Source organism: Pelobates fuscus, chromosome 11 (genome assembly GCF_036172605.1).
Source record: "Pelobates fuscus isolate aPelFus1 chromosome 11, aPelFus1.pri, whole genome shotgun sequence".
NCBI lineage: Eukaryota > Metazoa > Chordata > Amphibia > Anura > Pelobatidae > Pelobates > Pelobates fuscus.
Window position 1 is genome coordinate 13,198,932 of NC_086327.1, and position 12,797 is coordinate 13,211,728.

The 12,797-nt window shown below is 39.9% G+C and overlaps 1 protein-coding gene across 3 annotated transcripts in view; it reads left to right on the forward strand.

Annotated features, from left to right (window-relative positions):
- Positions 1-12,797, forward strand: part of LRRC4B (leucine rich repeat containing 4B) — a 316,729-nt gene that overhangs the window by 123,147 nt on the left and 180,785 nt on the right. For all 3 annotated transcript variants that reach the window (XM_063437073.1, XM_063437076.1, XM_063437075.1), the window contains one exon: positions 9,350-9,432. The gene's annotated coding sequence lies outside the window, so the exon portion shown is untranslated. The remainder of the gene's footprint in view (positions 1-9,349; positions 9,433-12,797) is intronic.

Here is a 12,797-nt window from a genome sequence, read left to right on the forward strand (position 1 = left end):
GCATAATCTAGCCTGGACATGGTGGTAAGACAAGAATGCACCAATATAATATGTACCATATTAGTTTTCATCCCACATAAAAGAAGCCTTGTGGTTTTGATACTTTATCTTGGATACGTTGATACTTTATCTTGGATACGTTGATACTTTATCTTGGATACGTTGATACTTTATCTTGGATACGTTGATACTTTATCTTGGATACGTTGATACTTTATCTTGGATATGATGATCCATTTGGAAACCTATAAGCACTTCATGAGACCATTTAATCACAAGCACATTTATTGAACAGGTTTCTGTATAGTTCTTTCCAATGATGATAATTCTCCTTTTCCCACTTGGTTATCCACAACCTGTTCGACCTTTATTATATTCCAATGGCAGTCGGTGTACATTCTGAGCCACGGAGTGAGATTGTGTTATTAAGTGGAATTGGGCAAAGCTGAATTACTTTCTTCTCCTGACGGATATTCGCTGTTATCCAATGCATGGTTTTGTCTCTTACCGTTTGTGTTTAATAATAGGCAGTTAGCAGGTGACATGACACTGACAATTCAAGTGGGTCTAAATAAATGAACAAAAAAAAACCTCAATAATCTGACATGTATGGACATAAAATCTGCCTCGACATTCATTGCATAATTCACAATTTAGTCCTGAATGAACCGAATATTATAGACTTTTATTATCAGTGGGCATGATTAAACACGAATAACGACATAAGATAAAGAAAAAAATTAAATGCATCCAGTATTCTGTGCTTTCAGACTTTCAGATATAAAAAACAATGTTAACTGATGAATGTCGTGGCAATGTGCCAAATGCATTTGATTGGAGATATACATGCTGGCTTTAATAAAGTCGGATTCTCCGGCAATACATGCTGCACTTAGAATGGAAACGTGTTGTCAATTCATAGACTTGTATGGGTGATTAACTGAACCGGCTTGACATGGACTACAGTGAAAAAAATCAAATTTTACAAAGTATTTAATTATTTAACTGATCTTAAAAAAAACAAAAAAAAAAAACAACAAAGCCTAATTCAATAAATGCAAATATTTCTTTTCAGTTTAATAGGAGTTATTTTTGTTTTGTTTTAATTATTATTAACAGATACATTGTCATCATTAAAGGTTTGTGTTTGAAGATCATGGAAAAGTATTTTCCTCTTAAAGGTATTCTATAGGCACCAAAACAACTTTAGCTTAATGAAGCAGTTTTGGTGCATAGATCATGCCCCTGCAGCCTCACTGCTCAATGTTGGAGTTACAGTACTTTGTTTATACAGTCCTAGTCACACCTACCTGCATGTGACTTGCACAGCCTTCCTAAAAGCTTCCTGCACAGAGACATCTAATGTTTAAACTTCGTTTATTGCACATTCTGTTTGATCTAGAGTATCTTATGTCCTGCTCAGTGAAGAACCTTCTAGAGCATACAAGAGCCTCTTGTGTGTAATTGAAGTTTGATTTACAGAGCAAGTGACAAAAACCTCTAAAGCATGTCAACATCTGATGGAAAATTACACACGTTTTTATGTTGGGTGTGTAGAACAGCCAGGGGAGGTGTGGCTAGGGCCACAAAAGCAGAAACAAAAGTGTTTTAACTCCTAAATGGCAGATAATTGAGTAGTGAGACTGCAGGGACACGATTTATGCACCCACACTGCTTCATTAAACTAAAGTTTTTCTGATGCTTATAGTGTCCCTTTAAAGTTACTGTGTATCATGATTAAATTGATTAATTATATGGCCACAAGAATTTACTTAAAGGGTTACACCAACTATCACTATAGCCCACTGCTGCAGAAGCCAGGTGCCAATTCTAACACTCATTCATTTTCTGTGAGTGTGAGCTGACCACTCTCAGCCAATTAATTAGTTACTGTGCTTTGGAATTTGCACAGAATTGGCATTAGCCAGTCCGGAGCTCATCATAGCTCGCTGATAAAAACCACAATGACGCTGACTGTAGAGGTGATAGAGTTACACCTCCAGCAACAAAGGGGTTAATCTCTGTATATGCAGCATTTCAAGGCAAAACACTATACACACAGGCTACAGGCACCATGGCCACTTAAAATCACTGGGAAATGGGTAATCAGTCCCCAGAAATGAGCAGTGCTGTGCAGTGAAACATTTAATGGTGGGGTCCCTGATTTTTGCTGTATGTGTTCATAAATAAGTAATAATTTGATGTTGAATATTGTAAACACTGTTTATGAAAGACACACAATGTATAGTCTTGCAACTTGCTGGTTCCATCTAGGGACTGACGTACTAATTAATCCTCTAAATTAATGGGCAAAGTTAATGTTATGGGTCATACCCCATGCTCGGCCATAGGAAGTAAATGAATAGCATTAATCTGTGTATTGTGCATAATGCACTCAATGTACCTAACAATAAAAAAATGAAAGAAGATGAGTGATCCATAGCCAATGATTTTTAAATATTTGATCTTATGACAGCTAGTGACCCAAAAATAGAATTGATAGATATTAAATATAGAGGAGGCATGAAGCATTACTCGAACAATCATAAGGCTAAAACTCATTTACCTCTGCTTTCAAAATAGAGTAAATAAGGTTTCCAATGCAAAGAAAAGAAACAAAAAAATAAGAGATGATAAACAAAACAAACTGTGGATAGAACAAAGTTATCTAAAACAATAAAACAAACACATTATTCAAGCAAGAAACAGCATCGCTTGGAGTAATAATATCAAAAAATCTATCAGAAAAACTTTCCAGCACTTAACATGTCCTACAATATTGCTCTAAATAACGTATTTCATTAGAATCCAGTGCTTAACACCAATAATCATACAAGACAAAATATTGTGGCAGCTAGTTATCTAAACTCTAACCACTGCTTCTCCGTTTATCTCACATTAACTTTAGGGCAGGGGTAGGCAACCTTCGGCACCCCAGATGTTGTGGATTACTCTAAATGCTTTGCCAGCATCATAAATGTAAGAGCTTTATGAGAGATTTAGTCCACAACATCTGGAGGGCCAAAGGTTGCCTAACCCTGCTTTAGGGAGTCATGCTGTCATTCTGGCCAATCATTCCATTGATTCACAGTAGTTTGGACCTCAAGGAGATGATGTTGGCCACTATTCCTACATTGATCTCACATTACTCAGTTTACAGCCTCTACTGATGTTCTATTGGCCTCTCCTTCCACTTATGCACGTTACCATGGTTGGGAAATCCAGGAAATCATACAGTCATGTTCCCCAGTCTCTCCACCGAACTCACATTCAGAGCTGCCATCAGAAACTTTTGGGCCCCTGACATAGCAGATCTGGGCTTCCAGGTCCCACCCCCAAATTCGCTGATAGGGCCCAATCCTACATTCACACAGAGTACCCACCCCCGAGTCAGCCCATAAGGATGCAGTGTGTTTATGCATTGAATGCAGTGTATGGGTTTGTGTAATGGATGCAGTGTATGTAAAGTGGTCGAAATGTAGATCTCTATCTATCTTACAAGTCCCAGAATGCTTTGCCAGCTGGGGATCTACAATTTGTCTTTCTTTGCAGGGATAGTTAGCACTGAGCAGTGTTTGTGTGTTTTAACGTAAGCATGCTTTTGTATGGAGTATGTCTATGTGAATGTTGGTGTTTGGATGCAGGTGTGCATTTGTGTGTAGTGTATACACTGCTACACACACTGGTACACATACACGCACTCACACTGATCTACATTCAGATACACAGACACACACACTTACATATATGCAAATACACAGGCACACAGTTACACTCATAGAGACACACACTGACACATAGTTGCACACACAGACAGACACACTGACATACACACACATACACTCAAGTGCACACTGACACAAAATACAGGCACGCAGATACACATACTGGCATATGCACACAGACACACACACACAGATACATATACACATACATTCAGGTACACAATGGCATACAGATACACACATATGTACACACATTCATATACACACATATATACACACATACACTCAGGTACACACAGATTCATACACAGACACACACATGTTGGTCATTTTTTAGCCACCCTCCTGTTTCTTACCTTTTGGGTGAAGGAGGGTGGCCATTGCTGGCTGTTAGAGTCAAGGTCTGGCTCTCCCCTGCTCTCTGGCTCCCCCTTCCCTGTGCCTCCTCCCTCCTGCATGGGTGTTACCTGGGAGGAAATGGCCGACGTTGACTTCCTCCCAGCACTGCCAGGATCTTTAAAGAATCCCGTTCGCGCTATTAGAAATCCACAGCTCTGATTGAGCCCATTAGTACATATGTCTATTGGGTGGCCCTAAGTGCATGGACCACCCGATAGGACCCCTTTGTGCTACATCCGCCACTGCACAAGACAGCGTGCACATATGTATAGTGATAATCGCTATATATATATGTGTGTGTGTATATTTGGAATGGGGGGCCAGAGTCTCATGTGTGGATTATTTGGTGATACCGGCGATATTTATTCCTGTGGATTATTGGGAATATTATTTTATGGGAAGAAGGGAATGCTTGATGGAGTAACGGATTGTACCGTCACAGTAACTATATATCATGACGCAGTCAATGAATATACTGCACTGTTATATCAAATATGCTTTTACATACATATATATACATATTTATATATATATATAGATATAGATAGAGAGAGAGAGAGAGAGAGAGAGAGAGAGAGAGTTAGGGTTACCCTTACCCTTAAAAGCCCTGCAATCCACAACTCTTTTTCCCACAAAACCTTACCCTAGCCCAGAATTTACCTAAATCCTAAACACTAACTTCCCACCCTAACCCTAAACTTACCCCAGCACCATCATTGCAAATGGTACCATGTGTTGTGGCTTTTGCCACTTCAGGAGACTGCTGGACACAAATAGACACTGTGTGCCACAGACCACTGAAAACTAAATGGTACTATTGGGGACTTAAGACCAATCCATTGTTTGTTGTTCAGTATGTTGTTGTCTATGATATCTGATACTTCTTCTGGCTGCCAACTTGGCCTGCTTATCATTTCATAGACTCCTATTATCCTCGACCTTGGATTGTTCTCCGATTCTGTTTATTTCTGTGCTTTGACCTTGGTATGACCCTCTGTTTCCAGACTGCTTATCTGTACTTAATGTTAAAACCGGCCATTCTAAGTGCCAGTAGCATGTTTCTTACACTATTTGCCCTAGGTTTAGTTTTTGCGTCCTGGTAGTATATTGACTTCGACATCATCACAGACAATACTGTTACATAGTTGCTTTTTAATGAAGGCTGCTGCAAGGTAGAGTCTCAGTAACAATGGCTGACTTTGATAAAGCCCTGTTTTATGAAGGCATTATAATTGTAAATGAATCCCTTTAAAGCTAATGGAACTCTAGATGATGTCCTGTGATCTGTGGTATCGTTATGAATCTTATATTACTCTCACAGTTTCCATTTTCAGAGACACACTAATACCCGTGGCTATTAGAAGATTTATTGGCCAATGGTTCCAATCCTGGTATGAGCACCATGACCCTTCCATCCTCCATGTCCAAATACATTGAGCAAAAACTAAACAAAGTTGTCATACAGTCATACAGTATTTACAGCATAGGAGTAATTGTGTATCATGGGTTATTGTGTATCATGGGCTAAACACGTTTAAATACCTATGTAAAAGAAATCTGTGTAGCGAAAGAGAAAAAGGATAAGTAAGGTAACAAGAAGTCAGTCAGAGAAAAGGAGCTAATATAACATGACACAGGCCATGCAGCAGACAGAGAACTAAACAGACAGACAAGAATGACGAATAGGGCTTATCCTGACAAAGACATGACAGGGACTAGACATCAACAAAGAGATAATACTCAGACAAGCTGCTAAAGTTCCAATAAGTACTGAAACATGTGAAGACTGAAAAGACTCAGAAGTCACTAAGACAGATAAATAAGGGACCACGACTGGAATGGGGCTTAACAAGCCCGGAGTGATCTAGAGTTGGAAGGTGGCTTGATTACCTGTTAATCCAGGGATACAGTCAAGCTTTATGACTCAGCTTCTTTTATTAAAGTTTGTAAACGGACAGGAGATGAGCTACAGCTTTACAAGCAAGACGCCGGTTAACAAGACACCCTGACCTCAGTTCGACTCCCAGCGGAATGTCCAGGTTTGGCTAAACAAAACGTAAAATGTAACTCCTCACCCAGCACCACAACGTTTAGATTACACTCACACTCTCTCCTCACTTACATTCACTAAAGTATAAATTGTCAGGAATTCAAAGTGAATTTTAAATTGTAGGCCAAATTAGCTCATCTGAAAACATAGTTGACTTTGAAAATGGTTCCTTTAGACCTGAAATTTATATTTAATTTGAATTGCCATGAATTCACATTTCTCCCTGACACTCTGTTTTTTTGGTTTAACACTCTCTGTTAATAATGCTCTATCTCTCCTTTTCTTGCTATAAAATATGCATTTGATTTGGTAATGAGAGGTCTATTATTGCAGACATTAAACATCAACGTTAGTCACATATGGACTTTTTTCCAAGAGGATAGAGACCCATTAATCAAGCTTAGTGTGACAGTGTGATGACTATGCTGCCACACAATCTTTTCTTTGAACAATTCAGAGTTCATGTAGTTTCTGTTCTTATATACGTCTGTGTCTCTCTTTACATATCAGCACTTAGCCAACAAGCAGCATCTGCGTACCTCTTCAACGCTAGCATCTGGGGCTTTCACAGGTGGTCATTTAGTAACTAAACTGTGCTACAGAAATATTCATTTGCCACTTGGTTCCAGATCTGTGAGTGTGTTCTGTCCTATGCAATTACCTATAGCACAGGAAATATATTAGTTGTGTATTTTCTCCATATGGAACTACATTTAGATATTAGGCAGTCAAGAGAACATTTTGTATTCTGTATTTTGGCTTCTGCTATCATTGGAGCCGGATTGGGAAACACTTACATTTTGAATAGTTGGTTTGCCTTGAGACCCATGATGTTGGGACCCCTTATGAAGATGTATGGGATGCATAACTTGGTAACATTATGATCCATGAGAGAGCTAGGATTGTTGCAGTCATAGTGTGATATTGCATTGCTTTATCTATGACTAGAATTCATGGTCCTTTATAAATTAACAAAACAAAGGAATAAAGCGCTCAGTGTTGCTCAAATTACTAGAAAAAAATAACTAAAAAAAATAACAGTGAGATTGGTGCATTTCAGCCACATAACCCAAGGATCAGGGTTGGACAAGAGTTCCCAACTAGACTTTAATGTCCTCCATGATTGACAGCCTTACAGCTGGCAGTGAATTATGGTATCTGTAGTGCCATAGCAGCTGGGGATCTACCATTGACCTCCACTGCTACATCTACCAGATAGACAGACATTCTGCTTCCACATCACAATATCTCGGATTTGGAAGGTCCTGAGCTAATTTAATTGTGTTAAAATTACCGTATATACTCGAGTATAAGCCGAGTTTTTCAGCACATTTTTTGTGCTGAAAAACCCCAACTCGGCTTATACTCGAGTCAATAGTCTGTATTATGGCAATTTGCATTGCCATAATACAGACAGGGGCTGTGGGGGCTGCAGAGAGATGTTACTTACCTTTCCTGCAGCTCCTGTCAGCTCTCTCCTCCTCCACCGGTCCGTTCAGCTCTTCTGTCAGCTCACAGTGTAAATCTCGCGAGAGCCATTTACACTGGGAGCTGACCGAGGTGCTGAACGGACCGGCGGAGGAGGAGAGAGCTGACGGGAGCTGCAGGAAAGGTAAGTAACATCTCTCTGCAGCCCCCACAGCCCCCTCCTACACAGTGCCCATCCACTGGACCACCAGGGAAGGAGAGCCCCCCTCCCTGGCCAGCTAGCAAGCAGGGAGGGGGGACGAAAAAATTTATATATAGCAATAATAATAAAAAAAATAAAAATAATAAAATAAAAATTATAATTAAATAAAAAATTATAATAAAATAAAATAATAATAATAATAAAAAAATTTAATGAAACAAAAAAAAATAATAAAAAATAAAAATGCCCACCCCCCACCAAGGCTCTGCATCACACTCTGCATTACACACACACATACACACACTGCATTCATACACACACACACTGCATTCATACACACACACTGCACTCATACACACAGCATTCATACACACACACTGCACTCATACACACACTGCACTCATACACACACTGCACTCATACACACACTGCACTCATACACAGCATTCTCATACACACACACTGCACTCATACACACAGCATTCTCATACACACACACTGCATTCATATACACACACTGCATTCATATACACACTGCACTCATACACACACTGCACTCATACACACTGCATTCTCATACACACACTGCATTCTCATACACACACACTGCATTCTCATACACACACACTGCATTCATACACACACACTGCATTCTCACACACACACACTGCATTCTCATACACACACTCTGCATTCTCATACACACACTGCATTCATTATATACACACACTGTAAATAAATATTCAATTAATATAATTTTTTAAGGATCTAATTTTATTTAGAAATTTACCAGCAGCTGCTGCATTTCCCACCCTAGTCTTATACTCAAGTCAATACGTTTTCCCAGTTTTTTGGGGTAAAATTAGGGGCCTCGGCTTATATTGGGGTCGGCTTATACTCGAGTATATACGGTAGTCCCTTTTTGTAGGTTTATTGGATGTGTAGCTTTTTTGTTTCTGCTTGTAACACTCACACTCTGAAAACACTTCTTATAATGTTTGTCCCTCAGGACGTCGATAAGCAGACACCAAAGCTAAATTTGTACTACGTCACTAATACATTAAAAGTTGTCTTACAAGTAGACATGTGGGCGCTCCATCTCGTTGGATGTTAAATAAAATGTTGGATTTTATTCATGTATATGTGTCATAGCAGGAATAACTCCTATACACATAAACCATCAATTTACCAATAGGCCAAAACTTCACTGGCCTTTTGTTAAAAATATTCAGTGATACAATTCAAATACCTCTATTAACACTCCTTACTGTTAATTGTTTTGACACCAAAGTACATTAAAATAACCTTATTTACAAATGCCCTTCTACACACGGTTTATCATCTACAGAAATTAAATTGACTTCAAAGCACATAAAAGTGCACAAAAGACAAGTGGAAAATTATTAAACCGAACACCTTTGATTTGATTGGTTACGTCTTGTGTGTATACACAGCACTAGTTTGATGTACATTATCTGACAATGTTTTCCGACAGATGCTATCTCAAATGGCACTAATTTCTTTCATCTCTATTAAATATTCCAGGAAATGTAAAGAACTGATTGCCGACACACGCATCATGACGATCGAAGAATTATTTCACAACTTCTAAACACTAAACAATCGAAGTAAGTTTACAGTCAAAATGTAAATGTGTTCACTTATACATTCTGAAAACCAAAAATTGCTACGATGAGTTTTGTGGTGTATTGTATTAAATTTATCAGCGGGTAGAGAATCGTAAGATTGTAAAAATTAAACGAGAGCAAAATTGGAAAAAATCTAGTTACCATAAAGAAGGCTTTTGGAATACACTGGAATACTAAAGTATTTTTACTTGCTGAAATGCTTTATGTGTGAAGAGTAGTGATGTCGCGAACATGAAATTTTCCGTTCGCGAACGGCGAACGCGAACTTCCGCAAAAGTTCGCGAACTGGCGAACCCGGCGAACCGCCATAGACTTCAATAGGCAGGCGAATTTTAAAACCCACAGGGACTCTTTCTGGCCACAATAGTGATGAGAAAGTTGTTTTAAGGGGACTAACACCTGGACTGTGGCATGCCGGAGGGGTATCCATGGCAAAACTCCCATGGAAAATTACACAGTTGATGCAGAGTCTGGTTTTAATCCATAAAGGGCATAAATCACCTAACATTCCTAAATTGTTCGGAATAACGTGCTTTAAAACATCAGGTATGATGTTGTATCGATCAGGTAGTGTAAGGGTTACGCACGCTTCACAGTGACAGACCAAACTCCCCGTTATACGGCTCCCTCTATATACAGTGTAAACATGGCTCCAGGAGGCTACAGGACTCACCCACCGAATAGCATTGGCAAACAATACCCGGCTATCTATGGCTCCTGAATAGCATTGGCAACAATACCCAGCAATCTAGGGCTCCTGAATAGCAGTCGCAGAGATACAGCACCCACAGACTGGTGATCATTAAGGTGCAGCTAAAGCCACTTCGTCTATAGACAGTCATAACAGTTAACCTTTCCACATCATATACATGTCGCAATGCATAGTCTCTGAGAGCGGTTGATCACGATTCATACTAGGATGTCTTCCATCTTCAAACTAGTCTAACTACTAATATAGTTGAAACATGCTACTTTTATTCATGCCAGACAAGCATGCAGGCCAGACTAACAAACATGCCAGGGTCAATCATAGTTAACCACCTCAGATAGTAACATGGCTCCCTCTATATACGGAGTAAACATGGCGCCCTCTATATACAGAGTAACAGGGCTCCCCTCTATATACAGTGTAAACATGGCTCCTCTCTATATACAGAGTAACATGGCTCCCTCTATATACGGAGTAAACATGGCTCCCTCTATATACAGAGTAACAGGGCTCCCCTCTATATACAGTGTAAACATGGCTCCTCTCTATATACAGAGTAACATGGCTCCCCTCTATATACAGTGTAACATGGCTCCCCTATATATACAGAGTAACATGGCTTCCCTCTATATACAGTGTAAACATGGCTCCTCTCTATATACAGAGTAACATGGCTCCCTCTATATACAGTGTAAACATGGCTCCTCTCTATATACAGAGTAACATGGCTCCCTCTATATACAGTGTAAACATGGCTCCTCTCTATATACAGAGTAACATGGCTCCCTCTATATACAGTGTAAACATGGCTCCTCTCTATATACAGAGTAACATGGCTCCCTCTATATACAGTGTAAACATGGCTCCTCTCTATATACAGAGTAACATGGCTCCCTCTATATACAGTGTAACATGGCTCCCCTCTAGATACAGAGTAACATGGCTCCCCTCTATATACAGTGTAAACATGGCTCCTCTCTATATACAGTGGGGTGGGTGGGGGCCCTAAGTTACAATAAGGGGGGACCTACTGTCCTCCACCCTGGCCCCCACCCCTGCGCGGTGGGTTGGGGCCCTAAAAAACAATAAGGGGGGACCTACTATCCCCCCTGGCCCCCACCCCTGAGCGGCATGTGGGGGCCCTAAATGAAAATCCCCCCCATCAAAGGTGACTAGGGGCCCCAAGCCCCTAGTCACCCCCCCCCCCACCCAAATAAAAAAGCCTCTACCTACCCCCCTCACCCTAAAAAATAGTGAGAGGGGAATAAAATTACTACCCTGTAAAGTAAAATTCATCATTGGCCATTTGCCGTCTTCTTTTTTCTAAAATCTAATTTTTCAGCCCCAAAAAAGGGCAAATAAAAAGCCATCATACCCGTCGAACTTAAAAATAAAATAAAAAACCCGAGCGCAAAAAAAATTAATCCATCTTCACCTATGGAGGGCTCCGCACAGATTGAGCTCTGCAGGGCGGGGGAAGGCCACAGGGACTTCAAAGATGGTGGCGCCCTGAATATAGATCGGGGCAGAAAATACAGATTAATAAATAGGTAATCTGGGGGGCTTAGGGGCAATTGGGGGTGACTAAGGGGTCAATTGGATGTAGTGGAGGCGGGAAGGGGGTTAAAAAAAAAAAAAACGGGATTCGGCATGACAGTGCCGCTTTAAATTCAAAGATGTTCTTAAATTATCTAAATGTAGATTTATATACTCACGCACTGCTTAATATAACGTATTCACTATGACGTAAGCTTAAGCCTGTTTAAATTCAAAGATGTTCTTAAATTGTCTAAGCCTGTCTAAACACTACCAAGTTGTTGAATCTGACTGACAAACCTTATAAAAATGTAACATATAAAAAGTGCACGTATTAACATATACCCTATTGTTACAATTGTTACTTGAAAAGCATGAGGAATGCCGTTGGGGTACAACATGCTCATTTGTTATACCTCCATGCACTACAAAAATAAAGAATTAAAATAAATAAATAAATAAAATAATAAAAAATAAAAATAAAATAAAAAATGTATGCAGCTTCCGAATTAATCTAAAATGGATGCTGTCCAGGAGGTGGGAGGGTCTGGGAGGGAGGGTCTGCTACTGATTGGCTGGAATGTGTCTGCTGACTGTGAGGTACAGGGTCAAAATTTACTCAATGATGATGAATAGGGGGCGGACCGAACATCGCATATGTTTGCCGTCCGTCGCGAACGCGAACACGCGATGTTCGCCAGGAACTATTCGCCAGCAAACCGTTCGGGACATCACTAGTGAAGAGTGTGTCCTTTTTTATTTTACAAAAAGTACAGATTTCAGTAGAAAACGTCACTTTTATTAATGAACCTGGTTAAACCCTCTGAATTTCAAACAAACAACAGGTCCTACTACTTCCTGGTTTGTTTAGCTCAGTGAAGGCAGCATTTGTCCAGAGCACCTGCCTTGCCATGACTTCTCATTGAGTTGCATTGGGAAGTCTGTGATTGGACTGCCAATGGAAGTCTTGGTGGGTTTGGAAGGGGAGAGCTTGCAAAGACTGCAGACAAATGAACTGCACGAGTTGTTTTTAGATACACCTCAATTAAGAAATGCATAATTAAAAGCATGCATGTTTTAGTTTGTGGTATATCTACTA